The sequence below is a fragment of the Triticum aestivum genome, chromosome 5B, assembly GCF_018294505.1.
Source record: "Triticum aestivum cultivar Chinese Spring chromosome 5B, IWGSC CS RefSeq v2.1, whole genome shotgun sequence".
In the NCBI taxonomy this organism is placed as follows: domain Eukaryota; kingdom Viridiplantae; phylum Streptophyta; class Magnoliopsida; order Poales; family Poaceae; genus Triticum; species Triticum aestivum.
The window spans coordinates 141357518-141375737 of NC_057807.1; the positions used below are offsets into that span (position 1 = coordinate 141357518).

Here is an 18220-nt window from a genome sequence, read left to right on the forward strand (position 1 = left end):
CAATGTGGTTTTTTCGAAGAAAAAAAAGGAAAAGAAGAAGCAATGTGGTTTATATCATGCTCCGTGCCTCTCTGTTGTCATTGCCACTTTATGCTAAAAACATGTCACTCCTGTTTTAGAGAGAAGAGTGTCATTAACCACCTCCCCAAAACAAATTTGGCAATGCCACGTTTCTTTTACGCCATACAGCTCGAGCATGCTCTAGAAATAATCGCTTGCCGGCCGAAGTAATATTGGGAATCGATCTTGCTCTCTACATCGGCCGGCCTCTCATGATGAATGCTTTGTCTGGCTCACGAATTGGTCGCTTCTAAGACCAGATAGATAGCTATCTTATCTGCTAACCGACCAAAAGAAAACGAGCTAGCCAAAAAGGGCGAAAAAGTTAGTAGCTAGGAAGGTTAGTGCTGTCGAAGTAATAATTATCAAGGATGTATACGACATAGATCCACCATTCGTTTATCGATTTGGACTGAAGTGTTTCATCTCTGTTTCGGGGAACACCCATACGCATATGTATGATTGGAGTATGTGTGTGTGTAGCGTGCCGGGCGAGAGGTATCAAAGTTGTCAAGAATTCATGAACTAATTGACTTAGCCTAATCGCATGATTAACGTTAACCTAGTACTGCACTCCTTACGCATGATGAACAAAACGTGCAAGCCAAGGTTTAATCTGCGAGTGGACATCTCGATCTAGTCTCTAGATCATGTCACCATGGCTAGGTAGCTAGTATCGACGTAGTACGTACGATCGTTTGTACTACGTACGAACGTATACGTCCGTCTGATCGACACCATCGATTGAGCTCACGACAACGAAATTAATAGCGCGTCATGGATCCCATTCCCATGTGTATGATTCAAATTAGGCCGCTGACGGATGATCTCGCACAACGCTTGGTGTACACAAGCAAGCAAGCAAGCGTGCGACGATCGAGCGGTGGACAGCACGCGCCGCGCTTGGATCGGTTCTCCTTGCTTCCACACCACCCCCAGACCCGCGGAGAACCGATCCCGTCCGTCCATCCCGTCCCATCAGTCGACCCCAACCGTGCAAACGGTCGCCACATCTGCACGCGCGCGCGCGCCGTCTTGCTGATCCTCCCTTGCCTTCCGGACAAACACAACTCCCGCGCCCACGCAACCCAAGGAGTGACACCCCGTTTCCCTCGTCCATGGCGGCCGCATTATGCATTTCCACGCATATATATACGCACGCTATCAGGTATCTATCACGTACCAGGTCAAGAACTCAAGAACAACGCTGCACATCCAGCATAGCACTGCATTGATCCAGCGTGTTATAGTAGCTGATAACTCGATCTTGGAGACCGATCGATGGACGGCGGCGGTGTCAGCTCCGACATTAGCCGGTCTGTGCGGGTGCTCATCGAGGGCCAGCCGAGCGCGGCGGGGGTGTTCTCCGCCACGCCGTTCGAGCCGCAGCTGTCGGATGACTCGCCCCCACGCTCGAGCCTCGAAGGCGGCGGGTCGGCCAGCCTCGACGCGGCAGCGGCCTCGTGCAGCGAGCGAGTCGACAGCGGTGGCACGGCGGCGGAGGGGCCCGAGCGGAGGCTCACGCTGCTGGCGCTGCGGCTGGCGATCCTGGAGAAGGCGGCCAGCGGGCTGGGCGCGCTGGGGTTCATCTGGGCCACCGTCGTCCTCCTCGGCGGCTTCGCTATCACACTAGGCAAGGACGACTTCTGGTCCGTCACCATCATCCTCCTCATCGAGGGCGCACGCATCTTCAGCCGCAGCCACGAGCTCGAGTGGCAGCACCAGGCCACCTGGTCGCTCTCCGCTGCCGGCCGCTCCAGCTTCCGCCTCGTCGCCCGCTCCTTCCGCTTCGTCTTCGGCCTCGACGGCCGCGGCGGCAGCACCAAGAATATGGATGCCTCGTCGTCTAGATGGAGCTGGAGATTGAAGAGCTGGGGCTTCCTGTCGAGGCACGTCGGGAGGGCCTTCTACTGGCTGCAGCTAGCGTCCGCCACGGCCTGCATCACGCTGTCGGCGGTGCGGCTCGTCAGGCAGGACTTCGGCGAAGCAGAGGACGCGCGGACTAACCGGCGATCGGCGCTGGACATCTTCTACGGGCTCGCGCTGGCGGACGCGCTTCTCTTCCTCGCGGAGAAGGCTGTGTGGGAGTGGGAGGTGAGCCACGGCCGTCTGCTCGAGTGCGTCGCGAGCGAGTGCCACCTCGCTGGCGCACCGGGGCTCCTCGCGATCCGCCGCTTCTTCTACGACGCATACTCTCGGTGCGTCGACGGGAGCATATTCGACGGTCTCCGCACGGACCTCGTCTCCTTCGCCGAGGAGCTCCTCGTGGAGGGCTCGCACGACGAGCAGCGCATCGGCGTCGGCATCCTCGTCAATGTCGCCGGGAGCCCACGGCTCGGTGACGCGGCGCTGCATCGGGTCGGCACGTCGGCGGCAGTCATGGAGCGGCTGGTGGAGATGCTCAGCTGGAAGGGCGCGGCAGAGGCCGGGGCGAGGGCGTCCGCGGCACTCGTCGTGTCCAAGCTCGCCAGCAAGAAGCGGAACGCGCTCCGGGTCGCTGGCGTTCCAGGCGCCATTGAGTCCGTGTCGTCGCTGCTCTACGCCGCGGACGAGGAGTGCAACCTACTCGGCCTCCTCATCATCAAGAGGCTCGCGCAAGACCACGACAACTGCAGCAAGATCGGCAACGCCCGGTGTCGTGGTTCTAAGCCTGACAGTAGAGTGGGGGGTAGGTATGGAAAGGCAAGGTCCTAGCTATGGAGAGGTTGTAAGCACAAAGGATGTACGAGTTCAGGCCCTTCTCGGAAGAAGTAACAGCCCTACGTCTCGGAGCCCGGAGGCGGTCGAGTGGATTATGAATGTATGAATTACAAGGTGCCGAACCCCTCTGCCTGTGGAGGGGGGTGGCTTATATAGAGTGCGCCAGGACCCCAGCCAGCCCACGTAGGAGAGGGTTTAAGGTGAGTTAAGTCTGGGGCGTTACTGGTAACGCCCCACATAAAGAGCCTTTACTATCATAAAGTCTACTTGATTACAGGCCGTTGCAGTGCAGAGTGCCTCTTGACCTCCTGGTGGTCGAGTGAGTCTTCGTGGTCGAGTCCTTCAGACCAGTCGAGTGAGTCCTCATTGGTCGACTGGAAGGCGACCTCTTCTAAGGATGTCTTGGGGTAAGTTACTTGGATCAGGTCCATGACCCTACCCTAGGTACATAACCCCATCATTAGCCCCCGAATGGATTGAGGCTTCGAGTGAAGGAGTTGATGTCGTTTTCGATTGACCTTTGCGCTCTAGTTGTGCGCTGTTCTGGACCAAAGAATCTCTTCGTTGACAGGGAGCAATTTTTCTTCAGCCGACTCGATCCATTCTGTTTTTACGTCGAGTGATCTTTCGGGCTTCGACGATCTCCGAGCGACGGATCGCCGGAAACACCGCGTCTGACAGACTGATTTGTTGCTCGCGGATTCCGCGGGATGCGAAATTTGGGGGCGCGCGCGAAGCGGGGCGGACCGCGGTGTTCGGATGGGACGGGGCATAGACGCCTCGATCTCCGCGCCGCCTTTTTCGCCACGTATCCAGCCTGCATAACTGCTCTCAGATATGATTAGATCGACCGGGCCCGCATGTCAGTCACTCGGAAGGGACCTTATAAATGCGCCCGGCGAGGATTTCTGTGTTGCGCCTCAGCATTCTCCCCCTCTCTCTGCTTCCTTCTTCCCTGCTCAGCGTGTTCGCTCTCGCCCCCGCACCACTTTCTTTCGCGCATCTCTCCGGCGACCATGGCCAAGGAGAAGACGGCGGCGCTGGAGCGCGCCAAGAAGGCGTCGGCGTCGGAGAAGGCGAAGGGGAGATCCACCAGCCGCGGAGGGTCCTCGTCCAGGTCCCGCCTGCCGAAGGGCTGGGTCCAAGGAGACTGGATCCAGTCGACCATCACAGAGAAGGACCTCCTCGACATGGCCAACGAGGGCTTGATTCCTCACGGAGCTGCGAGGTTGCCGGGGGAGGAGTGGCATCCACAGCCAGAAGAGGGTGAGTGTGTGCTTTTGGCCACTCATGTTGATCGTGGGTTTTCCTTGCCGCCAAGTATTTTCTTCCGTGGCTTCTTGAATTTCTTTGGAGCGCAGCTTCACCATTTTACCCCAAACTCCATTGCCTATCTTGCTGCATTCGTGTCCATGTGTGAGGGTTTCTTGGGCTGTCGACCGCACTGGGGTTTGTTCAAACATATCTTCACGTGTCGCTCTCAGACCGTGAAGAAGGCGAGCCCGGGTGATGAGAAAACCCGAGTCGTCCAAATGTGTGGGGGCCTGGGGATCCAGGTGAGGAATAAGAGCACCTTCCCGCCCATGACCTTTCCCGAGTCCGTCAGAGGCTGGCAGTCGACTTGGTTCTACTGCCAGGTCCAGTCGACGCCAGGGCAGTCGAGTGGACTCCCTCCGTTTACCATGGACCGAGTGAACAAGCCTTCCCCTCTGAAACTGATTCCGGAGGAGAGAGCCGACGTGAAGATGTTGATGGAGCGCGTGGTGCAGTTGGTTCGGGAGGGAGTGACAGGCATGGACCTCTTGGAGGTTTTCCTCAGGCGTCGCATCCAGCCTCTCCAGTTCCGGAGCCACTGCATGTGGTTGTACTGTGGGACCGAAGACGAGACTAGAGTCCATCCAGAAGCAGTCGACGATGTCACTCTGGAAAGATGGATGGCAGCCGTCACCGGAAACAAGGACAACCCACGCGGAGCCAGAAGGATTCCTCCACTCGACCACAACAGCGATCCAGATAAGGTACACTTGCCCTGCTCTCCACTGCATTCTTGTCGCATTCATCTCTGTTTACTCTGCCGACTGGTCGACTGATCATCGTCTTGATATCTGCTAGGCCCTCACCGAGCTGTACTCGATGCCCAATGGGGCACAAGCTTCGACTGAGGAGGGCGAGGCGAGCGGAGGCGAAAGCCAGGAAGAGGAGGAATGGGACTCGGATGTTGCAGAGGACGATGACGATGATGATGATGATGCCGGTGATGAAGACGACGTCGAGGACGAGGAAGAGGAGGAGGAGGAGGAGGTCGTGCCACCGCGCTCGAAAAGGCGGTCGAAGCTCGTCCACGACCCTTCGACTGGACGTGGCAAGGGGGTTGCGACGCAGTCGACCAAGCGCCCTAGGACCACCTCTCCAGCGCCGACTGAAAAGGCGCCGAAGCAGCCCAGGGCGGCCTCGTCGAAGCCGATCAAACTCTTGCCGAAGATGAAGGTGTCCATCCCTACCATATCAGGGTAACCGTGCTGCTCATATTTTCTTATTCTGTGTGAACTTTATCTCTGGTCGACGCTGAAGTTAGTCGACTGATCCTTTGGAGTTGCAGTGCTGCTACTTCTGAGACCTCGGCCCGGGCTGATGATCACGAGATGGAGGATGCAGCAACTTCGAATCCAGGTACTGTGTTCTTAACACCGTTCTTAGTCGACTGACTCGCGATCTCTGATCCTGATCCTTCTCCGCAGCTCCACCCAACACTGTTATCAATCTCCCTGACGACGACGAGGATGAAGAACCACTGACACGCAGGAGGAGTCGGAAAGCGACCGCCAGCAAGGTGCCTCAGGATGTGACGGCGCCTGAGATTCTGACTGTGGAAGAAGAGAACATCACTCGACACACGGTGTCCTTCGCAAGTCCACTGACGAGTGCTCAGCAGCCCTCTCTCTTCACGACGCACCACGTCCCAGAGGACCAAGCTGGCGCAGCAAAGGAGGCAATACGCCAGGCGGGGCTTATGATGGAGCAGCTGAAGACCATCCGGGACGCGAGCCAGGCAGCTTATGACGCCAGCTCTGCTCTCCAAAGCAATGTCCAGGTCAGTCGACCGCTATTTGTTCTGTTGGATATGCTACCAAAAACTTTTCTTTTCCGGAATTTTATATTAGTCACCCACTGGGTGTGTCGAATAAACTCCGTGTTAGCGGGGGCACGCTGAGTGCACCCGCTGGGTGTAGTCCCCAAGGCTAAGGTCGACTGCTGGCAGTCGGCCTTAGGCTTTATGATGTCAATCTTTCTGTCAGTCGACTGGTCGACTGGATTTCACAAACCGGTGGGGGCACGCTGAGTGCACCCACTGGGTGTAGTCCCCAAGGCTAAGGTCGACTGCTGGCAGTCGGCCTTAGGCTTTATAATGTCAATTTTTCTGTCAGTCGACTGATCGACTGGATTTCACAAACCGGTGGGGGCACGCTGAGTGCACCCACTGGGTGTAGTCCCCGAGACTGTGGTCGACTGCTTGCAGTTGATCACAGTCTTAGAGAATGCATCTCGCATACTTTTTTTTGAGGTCGACTGGTCGACTTTGTCTTCAACAGGATTAGTGGGGGCATGCTGAGTGCACCCACTGGGTGTAGTCCCCGAGACTACGGTCGAATGCTTGTATTCGGCTGTAGTCTTAGAAACGTGTGTTTTTCCCTTTTCCACTCGGAAGTGAATTACATTTGACATTTAGTCGATTGGTTCTTCGCAGAACTCTTGTGATCTTGTGGCTCGCTACTCAGAGCTGGAACAGAAACATACTCAAGTCGAGCTGAGCTTGAAGCTGGTTCAGGAGAAGCTGACAAAGGCAAAGGAGGAGACCGAAGGTATGTTTGGTGAGACCCTGATGACTGCTTTTCCCCTTGCTTGTTTCAGCATCTGATCTTGCTGTAACTTGCAGGTAAGGTAAGGGAGGCCCAGCAGAAGAAAGACCTTGAGCTAGCTGAGAAGATCAAGCTTGCTGACGAGAAGTTAGCTTCAGTCACCAAGCTCGAACAAGACAATACCAATCTGAAAACTGCTCTTGGGATTGCCAACAAGGAGGTCAGTCGACTGAGAACTGACAAAGCTGCCCTGACCGATCAAGTCAGCAAATTGACTGAGAAGAAAACTGAACTGGAGGCCTTCCTGAGTGGCCTTGCCAAGAAGCTGTTTCTTATGCTTGAAGGTAAACCTCCATGTTTGGCAAATATTTCCAATTGTGACTTTTTTCATTCGACTATCCCCTTGACTTAGTGATCCTCGTTGCAGAATTTTGTCAAAACTTTGAAGAAGAAACCGGCCGACTGGAGCCGAACCTCGACCCCGTCAATTCTCCGGTGAACGACGAAGTTGCCATGGATGTTTTCCGACTGGAGTCTCGCGTTGCAGCTGTCGTGGATTATCTCGCAAGGCTGAAGGCCGCCACATCGCGCATCGACTCGACGCTCTGGCCTGAGGAGACACTTCAGAATGACCTTGAGTCGCTGATGGCCCGCTTGAACACGATCCCTGGTCGAGTGCAGGAGTGGAAGAAGTCCTCGGCTCGGTGTGGTGCAGATGTCGCTCTGTGTCTGGCCCGAGTCCACTGCAAAGATGCACGAGAGGAGAAGCTGGCGGCCCTTCGGGTGGCCAATACCAAGAAGCACGACTTCAGGTCTTTTATGGAGACTTTCCTTGCAGCTGCCACTCGGATCGCCGACGGAATTGACCTTGATGAATTTGTTGCACCTTCCAGCCCTCCACAGGAGGGGTAAAAAACTTCTTCTGGCTCGACGCTTTGAATTTGCCTCGGTATGCCGAGTGGAATTGTAACCGACAAACCTTAATGGGCTTGATGCCTGAGCACTTTCGGTTCCTTTAGATATCGATTCAAACTTGAATTTGGCGCTTGAATATGATTGCCTTCGGCTCAAAATGTCTTTTGCAGGTTCAAAGCAAGGTGCCTGTACTGCAATCGACTTATTCTTTAGTCCACTTAGGCGAGCACTGGGCTGCAGCTAAGCCTCCGAGTGAGAGGGTTGCTCTTCACTCGGTAGGATTTTTATAACTTAGGCGAGCACGAGGCTGCAGCTAAGCCTCCGAGTGGAAGGCTGGCTTACCACTCGGTAGGATTTCGAAAACTTAGGCGAGCACGAGGCTGCAGCTAAGCCTCCGAGTGAGAGGATTGCTCTTCACTCGGTAGGATTTTCACAACTTAGGCGAGTGCTTGGACTGCAGCTAAGCCCCCGAGTGAGAGGGTTGCTCTTCACTCGGTAGGATTTTCACAACTTAGGCGAGCACGAGGCTGCAGCTAAGCCTCCGAGTGGAAGGCTGGCTTACCACTCGGTAGGATTTTGAAAACTTAGGCGAGCACGAGGCTGCAGCTAAGCCTCCGAGTGAGAGGATTGCTCTTCACTCGGTAGGATTTTCTCAACTTAGGCGAGTGCTTGGACTGCAGCTAAGCCCCCGAGTGAGAGGATTGCTCTTCACTCGGTAGGATTTTGATAAACTTAGGCGAGTGCTTGGACTGCAGCTAAGCCCCCGAGTGGAAGGCTGGCTTACCACTCGGTAGGATTTTGATAAACTTAGGCGAAACGGATTCGCAGCTAAGCCTCCGAGTGAGAGGGTTGCTCTTCACTCGGTAGGGTTTTGATAAACTTAGGCGAGTGCTTGGACTGCAGCTAAGCCCCCGAGTGAGAGGGTTGCTCTTCACTCGGTAGGATTTTTATAACTTAGGCGAGCACGAGGCTGCAGCTAAGCCTCCGAGTGGAAGGCTGGCTTACCACTCGGCAGGATTTTGATAACTTAGGCGAAACGGATTCGCAGCTAAGCCTCCGAGTGGGAGTCTGGCTCACCACTCGGTAGGATTTTTACAAACTTAGGCGAAACGGATTCGCAACTAAGTCACCCACTGAGGGGAATTTTATTGGAAAATAAAAAGTGACAGATAGTGTGGAGGAACTATGACACTATTATTTTGAGGTCCAAGAACTACAAAAGTACTTTATTGCAACTCATCCGAGTGATAAAACTTAAGTGTAAAATGGGCGGAGTAGCTCCGCGTTCCAAGCTCGGGGCTCGTCGATATTATGCTCGACGTTGTAAAGACGGTACGCCCCGTTGTGGAGAACCTTGGTGACGATGAAGGGGCCTTCCCAAGAAGGAGCAAGCTTGTGTGGTTTGTGCTGATCCACTCGGAGAACCAAATCTCCTTCCTGGAAGGCTCGACCTCTCACATTTCTGGCGTGGAAACGGCGCAGATCTTGCTGGTAGATGGTCGATCGAATCAGAGCCATCTCCCTTTCTTCCTCTAAAAGGTCGACTGCGTCCTGTCGCGCTTGTTCAGCTTCTGCTTCGTTGTAGATTTCAACTCGAGGAGCATTGTGGAGAAGATCACTCGGCAAGACTGCTTCAGCTCCATACACCAAGAAGAATGGAGTTCTTCCGGTCGACCGATTAGGCGTGGTCCGCAGTCCCCAGAGTACAGAGGGAAGTTCGTCGACCCAGGCTCCAGCCGCGTGTTTGAGATCACGCATCAGTCGAGGCTTCAATCCCTTAAGAATCAGTCCATTGGCTCACTCTGCTTGTCCATTCGACTGCGGATGGGCGACTGAAGCGTAGTCGACTCGTGTGCCCTGGGAGTCGCAGAAAGCTCTGAATTCCTCCGAGTCAAAGTTCGACCCATTATCCGTAATGATGCTGTGCGGGACCCCATATCTGAATATTAGTTCCCTGATGAAGCTAACAGCAGTACCGGTGTCAAGGCTCTTGATTGGTTTAGCCTCGATCCACTTGGTGAACTTGTCGACTACCACCAGTACATGCGTGAAGCCACTTCGTCCTGTTCTCAAAGGACCGATCATGTCCAGCCCCCAAACTGCAAAAGGCCAGACGAGTGGGATGGTCTTCAAAGCTGACGCAGGCTTGTGCGACATATTCGAGTAGAACTGAAATCCCTCGCACTTATCTACTATCTCTTTTGCCATCTCATTCGCCTTGGGCCAGTAAAATCCGGCTCGGTATGCTTTGGCTACGATGGTCCGAGAGGACGCATGATGACCACAGGTCCCCGAGTGAATATCATTGAGGATGAGTCGACCTTCTTCTGGTGTTATGCACTTCTGACCGACTCCAGTCGCGCTTTCTCTGTATAATTGTCCTTTGATTACGGTAAAGGCCTTAGATCGACGGACGATCTGTCGAGCCTCTTCCTCATCCTCCGGAAGCTCTTTCCTCAAGATATATGCGACATACGGAATCGTCCAGTCGGGAATGACCACCAAAACCTCCATGATCAAGTCGACCACCGCTGGGACTTCAACTTCAGTCGGATCTGTGGCGCTCTTGGGCTGCGGAGTTTCTTCGGTGAAAGGATCTTCTTTGACTGGCGGAGTGTGTATATGCTCCAAGAACACACCACTCGGAATGGCTTCTCTCTTGGAACCTATCTTTGCTAGATCATCAGCTGCTTGATTTTTCAGTCGGGGTATATGATGGAGCTCCAACCCCTCGAACTTCTTCTCCAGCTTCCTCACTGCACTGCAGTATCCAGTCATGGCTGGGCTTCTCACGTCCCACTCTTTCATCACCTGATTGACCACTAAATCCGAGTCGCCATAGACCATTAGGCGACGGACGCCGAGTGAAATGGCCATGCGCAACCCATATAGGAGGGCCTCATATTCTGCCTCATTGTTGGAGGAATCAAAGTGAATCTGGAGCACATATCTGAGCTTATCTCCTCTGGGGGAAACCAGGACAACCCCAGCACCGGAACCATTCAACATCTTAGAGCCATCGAAAAACATGGTCCAATGCTCCGAGTGAACTTCAGTCGGCTGCTGTTGTTCAATCCACTCGGCGAGGAAATCTGCTATTGCCTGGGACTTAATGGCTTTCTTTGCCTCAAACTTGATATCAAGGGGAAGAAGTTCAATCGCCCATTTGGCCACTCGACCAGTTGCATCTCTGTTGTGCAAAATCTCTGATAGTGGAGCGTCGCTGACGACTGTGATGGAATGGTCAGAGAAATAATGAGCAACCTTCTTTGTGGTCATGTATATTCCATACACAAGCTTCTGATAATGAGGATATCTCTGCTTGGATGGAGTCAAGACTTCAGACAAATAATACACTGGGCGCTGAACTTTGAAAGTTTTTCCTTCTTCTTCCCGCTCGACCGTTAGCACAGTACTGACGACTTGTCCTGTGGCTGCGATGTAGAGCAACAGAGGCTCTTTGCTGATTGGAGCAGCAAGCACCGGCTGGGTGGAGAGCAGAGCTTTTAGCTCGGCAAACGCTGCATCAGCTTCTGGAGTCCACTCGAACTTGTCAGCCTTCTTCATCAGTCGGTAAAGAGGCAGTGCCTTTTCACCGAGTCGTGAGATGAATCGACTTAATGCGGCCAAGCATCCAGTAAGCTTCTGGACATCGTGCACTCGCACCGGGCGTTTCATTCGGAGAATAGTGCCTATCTTCTCTGGGTTAGCGTCGATTCCCCGTTCGGAAACGAGAAAACCGAGTAACTTGCCACCAGGAACTCCAAATGTGCACTTTGATGGATTGAGCTTGATATGATACCTTCTGAGGTTGGCAAATGTTTCGGCGAGGTCAGCGAGCAGGTCGGAACCTTTTCGTGACTTGACAACAATATCATCCATATAAGCTTCCACATTCCGACTGATTTGGGTGAGTAGACACTTCTGAATCATTCGCATAAATGTGGCTCCGGCATTCTTGAGGCCGAATGGCATGGTGATATAGCAGAAGCACCCGAATGGAGTGATGAAAGCTGTTTTTACCTCATCGGGCCCGTACAGACGGATCTGGTGGTACCCGGAGTAAGCATCTAAAAAAGACAACCTCTCGCATCCCGCGGTCGAGTCAACAATTTGATCTATGCGGGGGAGAGGAAAGTGATCTTTCGGGCAGGCCCGGTTGATGTGCTTGAAATCAATGCACATTCGGAGCGACTTGTCCTTCTTAGGAACCATGACGACATTAGCGAGCCACTCGGAGTGGTATATCTCTCGGATAAATCCTGCCGCCAACAGTCGAGCCACTTCTTCACCGATGGCTTTTCTCTTCTGGACGGCGGACCGCCGAAGATGCTCTTTGACTGGTTTTGCAGACGAGTCGACTCTTAGGCGATGCTCAGCCAGTCCCCTGGGAACACCTGGCATGTCAGCGGGCTTCCATGCAAAAATGTCCCAGTTCTCACGGAGGAACTGGATGAGCGCTTCTTCCTATTTTGGGTCGAGTGTTGTGGAGATGTGAGTCGGAGCTGCTTCGGGGTCGGTCGGGTGAATGTGAACAGGCTTCGTCTCACCAGACGACTGGAAAGCAGACTCTGTGGCGGGCTTCTTGGATCGCAGCAAGTCACTCGGATCTGCGTTTTGCTTGTATTCTTCGAACTCAACCGCTGTCACTTGGGAATCGGCAATCTTGGAGCCCTTCTGAAAGCACTCCTCTGCCTTTTTCCTATCACCGGTGACAGTGATCACACCTTTGGGACCGGGCATCTTCAATTTGAGGTACACATAACATGGTCGAGCCATGAACCGTGCATAGGCTGGTCTCCCCAAAATGGCATGATATGCACTTTGAAAATCCACGACCTCAAACGTCAACTTTTCTTTGCGAAAATGCTTCGAGTCACCAAACACTACGTCCAAAGCTATCTGGCCGAGTGACTCGGCCTTCTTCCCTGGTATGACTCCATGGAAGCTCATGTTACTAGTGCTCAGTCGGGACATCGGAATGCCCATACCTTTCAATGTGTCTGCATACAATAAGTTCAGCCCACTTCCACCATCCATCAGCACCTTTGTCAGTCGAGTGCCTTCGACAACTGGATCGACCACCAAAGCTTGCCTCCCGGGGGTGGCAATATGAGTCGGGTGATCAGATTGGTCGAATGTGATGGGTGTTTGAGACCATTTCAGATAATTTGCCTTTGCTGGGGCAACCATGTTCACCTCTCGGTTAATCACTTTCAGTCGACTTCTGCTTTCCACATCTGCAAAGATCATCAGAGTGGAGTTGATATGCGGATATCCTCCCTCACTGTCCTCTTTGTCTTCGGCCTTGTCCGACTCCTTCTCCTTGTCCTTAGACTGTTTTCCCTGAAACTGCTGGATCAGGAGTCGACATTGACGAGTGGTGTGCTTCGGGTAAATGATATTCCCCTCTTCATCTTTCTTCGTGTGAATGTGACACGGCATATCCAACACGTCGTTCCCTTCTTTATCCTTTACCTTCGTGGGGTTCCAGGATCCTTTTGGTTTCCCCTTAAACTTTCCTTGAGTCACGGCCAGAGCCTCTCCAGGAGCTGCCGGTTCAGCCTTCCGCTTCTGTTTCCGACTGGTGTTTCCTTTTTCCGACTGACTCGGCTTGTGCTTGCTGCTGCGGAGTCGGTCTTCTTCTTCGCCGTTGGCGTACTTGGTAGCAATCTCCATCATCCGACTCAAGGTCATGTCACCGGTTCGACCAAATTTCAAACTCAGTTCTCTGTTCTTGACGCCGTCTTTGAAGGCGCATACTGCCTGATGATCAGAGACATTTTCCACAGTGTGGTGCAAAGTGATCCACCTCTGAATATACTCTCTGAGAGTCTCATTAGTTTTCTGCACGCAGACTTGCAACTCTGTCAATCCCACTGGTCGCTTGCAAGTCCCTTCAAACGTTCTGACGAACACTCGGGACAGATCTTCCCAAGTGTAAATGCTGCTAGGAGGTAATTGAGTCAACCATGCCCTGGCAGAACCTTCCAACATGAGGGGCAAATGCTTCATGGCCACCTCGTCGTTCCCACCACCGATCTGAACTGCCACTCGGTAGTCTTCAAGCCAAGTTTCAGGCTTAGACTCACCAGTGAACTTGCTGACTCCTGTTGCCAACCTGAAATTGGGGGGAATAACTGCGGCTCTGATAGCTCTGCTGAAACATTCAGGACCAGAAACATGTACTCGACTGCTCGTGGGTACATCTCTGTCGAGTGCGCCTCGATGGGCTCTGTTCCGGTCGACCAACCCTTGCACGATAATGGATCGCGCGTCGAAGCCTGGCTCTCTGGGGTCGACTGGAACCCTACGCCCTGTACTGTACTGACGCCTATCATCTGGCTGCCGAGGAGCGTAAGACCCACCCCTCGGAGGGGAATAGGGCACTCGACGCCTATCATCTCGGTCGAGTCTGTCGCCATACTGATCTCGCCGATTCTCACGCCCTTCGCGCCGCGGAGGCGATCTGGGACTGTGAGCCGACTGAACCGTATTCACAGTGACGGATCGACTGTGAATCCTGTTGCGCGACTGAGACACGGCTGAATTCTGATCTCCCACTGCCCGGAGCAGATCCCTGATCTGCAGCAAACCTCTGCCAGCTTCTGACTGCGAAGGCTGAATGGACTCTGCTATACGGGTCGCAGCTGCTAAATTCTGAATTGGTGTTTGATATACCTGAGTCGGCGGGAAGAGTTGACGTCGACTGGTGTCGGGAACTCGTTGCCGCGCGCGCTCGTCGAGTGCTCGCTGAAGGTTCTCCAGTCGAGTGCGCTCGGCCAAATTGGCCAGACGTGCCTCTTCCAAGGCACGAGCCTCGGGGGTTTCTCCTGCGATGGGAATACGCAGGGGATCCTCGTTCCTGCGGCGAAGCTCTTCTCTTTGCAGAGAGTCGAGTGGCTCGGGCTGGTACTCTTCGTAGCCTCGTGCAGGGTCGCCGCCGTCACCTGCTCCACCACCTCGGGCGAAGCCAGGAGGGCTGTGGAGCCCGTCGACCATCAAGATTTCCGCCGCTGGATCACTGCTTCCGCACTCGGATGCAGTCTCTCCGGAGCCAGTCGACTGATCGAACAGGCCGTAGAGAGATTCGTTGGGCTCGATTGCCGCAACTTGTGTAGTGGCCGATTGGCGAGCCACCGCGTGACTCACCCATCGCTGAAGCCTCGACCGGCCTGAGCGCTTGCGCTGGCGGGAGACCGGGAGGGTGGACGATGGAGGAGCCGACCGATACTGGGTCGACGGTTGCCGCAGCAGAACGCCGCGGACACATGCGCGAAAATGCGTCGCACCGCGGACGGGGAGCGCGTCTACGTCGAGTGGAGCCTCCTGGAGCCATGCGGAGTCGTCGGCGATGAAGATGAGAGTGCCGAGACGGATCTCTTGACCCTTGACCAAAACTCCAGCAGACACCATGATGAGAGTACTCGGAAGAATCGCCACTTCTCCACAAAATCGCTAAAACACCTGCCCCAAGGTGGGCGCCAACTGTCGTGGTTCTAAGCCTGACAGTAGAGTGGGGGGTAGGTATGGAAAGGCAAGGTCCTAGCTATGGAGAGGTTGTAAGCACAAAGGATGTACGAGTTCAGGCCCTTCTCGGAAGAAGTAACAGCCCTACGTCTCGGAGCCCGGAGGCGGTCAAGTGGATTATGAATGTATGAATTACAAGGTGCCGAACCCCTCTGCCTGTGGAGGGGGGTGGCTTATATAGAGTGCGCCAGGACCCCAGCCAGCCCACGTAGGAGAGGGTTTAAGGTGAGTTAAGTCTGGGGCGTTACTGGTAACGCCCCACATAAAGAGCCTTTACTATCATAAAGTCTACTTGATTACAGGCCGTTGCAGTGCAGAGTGCCTCTTGACCTCCTGGTGGTCGAGTGAGTCTTCGTGGTCGAGTCCTTCAGACCAGTCGAGTGAGTCCTCATTGGTCGACTGGAAGGCGACCTCTTCTAAGGATGTCTTGGGGTAAGTTACTTGGATCAGGTCCATGACCCTACCCTAGGTACATAACCCCATCACCCGGGGCCTCCTCGACAAGATCATCGACTTCTCCAGCATCGGCGCAGCCGGCGCACCATCCACGGTCATCACCCAATCGCGCGCTAAAGCAGTGAAGAGGTCGCTGCAGGTGATCAGGATGCTCGCCGACACGACCGGGAGCACGGGGAAACAGCTGCGGCGAGAGGTGGCGGAGATCGTGTTCACGGTCAGCAACATTCGCGCCGTGCTGCAGCACGCCGCCAGCCACCTGAAGCTGCAGCAGCTTGGCGCCGAGGTTCTCACCCGGCTCGCCATGGACGAGGACGCGCGTGAGAAGATCGGCGGCACCGGCAGTGTCATCTCGCTCCTCCTCGCCATGTTCTTCCGGCAAGGCATCACTGACGAGGGTGACGCCGTGCGCGTCGAGGCCGGCGAGGCGCTCGCCATGCTGGCGCTCGACAGCCCGCACAACTGCGAGCACATACTCAACGTCGCCCCCGCCGTTGTCGACCGCCTTGTGGAGGCGTTGAGTGACAACGCCGTCGGGGTCGGCGCGGCCAGGATCCTCACCAACCTGTGCGCGTACACCGGCGGCGAGCGGTTCCCGGAGGTCCGCGCCGTCACGTCCGGCGCCGCCACGGTGCTGCACAACATCATGGCCAAGAAGTCGAAGCTGCTGGAGGTGTCGCTGGGCCTCGCGGCGCAGGCAGTGAGGCTCATGGGGCCTCATGAGCTGTCCACCACCTCGCCCGCGCCGGCGTCAGCGAGGTGGACCTGGTGAACAGGCTGGTGCACGTGCTGGCGAGGTACAGCAGCCCTTCGATCAAGGTGCCGCGGATCAGACGGTTCACGGTGGAGCTCCTGATCGGGATGCTGAGGATGGACTCATCGTTCGCGGAGCTGATGGCGGCGGCGGGGGTGGGGCGGGAGCTGCGGCGCGTGGCTGAGACGACGTCGGAGCTGGAGTGCTTCCACGTGTTCTCCGGCAGCGCCGGGGTGAGCCGGCACGCGGTGAGCCTCTGCGCGCTCGTCAGCGAGGCACGGGAGCTCATGGACATGGACTTCCGCAGCCAGTAGCCGAACTCCACGTGTGTTTGCCGTTACGTATGTATCAACGTGAGCTGAAGACCAAGATTGTTGTGTGCATATGATTCTTTCGTTTGCCAAAGTTCACAGCGATTGATGATTATAAATTTGGAACCGGCTATGTCTCAGGCGAGTGACATAATATGTAAGAAAAAAGAAAAAAGAAACTGAAACGAAGAATTTGCACAGATCTCATTGTAAGATCTCACGAATATAACATCAGCTCAGATATAATCAAACCTAAATCGACTGAGTTTTAGTAAGAGCATCTTTAACAGGCGCGCAACGCGCGGCGCGCTAAAAATCAGAATACCGCGCCGGGTGAGCCAGGTTTTGCACGCAGCGGTGCGCTGGCTCCAGCGGCCGCCGCAAAATAAAGCGCGCCTGAGTCGCTCCAGCAGGCGCGCTATATTTTTTTTCTTCACGATTGCATACATAGCATACAAATATGGAGATAGTTCGGCACATAGCCTGCTTCTACAATACAAAATGCGTACATCTAGGCTTCTCCAACGATATATAGTTCTACTCCATCCACATGGCCTGCTTCTACGATACAAAATAAAACGAAAAACTACTACTACTCGTCATTCTCCGACTCGGACTCTGCCTCGGTGATGTCCTCCTCTGACGTCTGAGCATAGGCGTCAAGGAACCGCTCGTCGCGGGAGTCCCAGGACGACGCATCTCCTAGCGTCATGTTGTATTTAGCGACCGCCTTCCGCGTTCCCTTGTCCTCGCGATAGGCGGCTCGCTCCTTCCTTCTCTCCTCCCTCTCCGCCCTCCTCTCGGCGAAGAACTGTTCCTCATTGATGATGTCTTGCGGGAAGCGTTGCCTCCACAGCGTCATGGCTTCCTCGCCCATCTCGGCCAGGCTAAGACGGCGCTCCCGCCTTCGGTGTTTGCGATGATCCTCGTCAGTGTTAAGCCGCGGGAAAGGCGCCAACTCCTGTGCCCACTCCCGCATCGCCACGTCGGTCAAGTGACAGTCGGAGGTGCCACGCCGCAGCGTCGTACGCACGGGCGCGATCCTGGGCGGTGTCGAAGGTTCCGAGGCCGAGGCACACGCCGCCGCCGGACTGAATCGAGGCGGAATAGGTGCCGGACAGACGCACGAGGACACTGCGGTAGCCCAAACCTCCCCGGCGGCGAGGCGGCATGGTGGCGCGGTGGTGGCGTGTCGGCAGCGAGGAGAGAAAGCAGTGGAGGGAGCGAGAGAGAGCGGCAGAGGCGCTGCAATTTTATAGGCGCGCCGGACGCGGTGTGCCAAATCTAGCGCACGAGCTGCCGCCTTTTCCCCCGCGCGCGCAATCTTTTCCCGCGCGCGCTAGTTTGCCGCCACCGCTGGAGCACGCGAAACCGGGCCGCGCACGTGTCTTTTAGCACGGCTGTTGAAGATGCTCTAAGACTGCTATAAATTTAAAACCGGCCACATCTCAGTCGGCTGTTTTTTCAGGTCAGAAACTTTTCCTGTACTTCACCATGTAGCCCCGTTCGTTTGATCTAGAAGCCTTGAGGAGTAATACGAAGACTTGCGTATTCTCCAGGACATAGAGTTAGTACTCGACATGTTTGCCCTGTAGATCCGACCGGCCATGTCTAAATCCTAGATACCCCGGTGTCTA

The 18220-nt window shown here is 54.8% G+C and overlaps 1 pseudogene; it reads left to right on the top strand.

Annotated features, from left to right (window-relative positions):
- The first annotated feature begins 1223 nt into the window (after positions 1 to 1223).
- Positions 1224 to 16586, top strand: LOC123115857 (uncharacterized; annotated as a pseudogene).
- The last annotated feature ends 1634 nt before the right edge of the window (positions 16587 to 18220 follow it).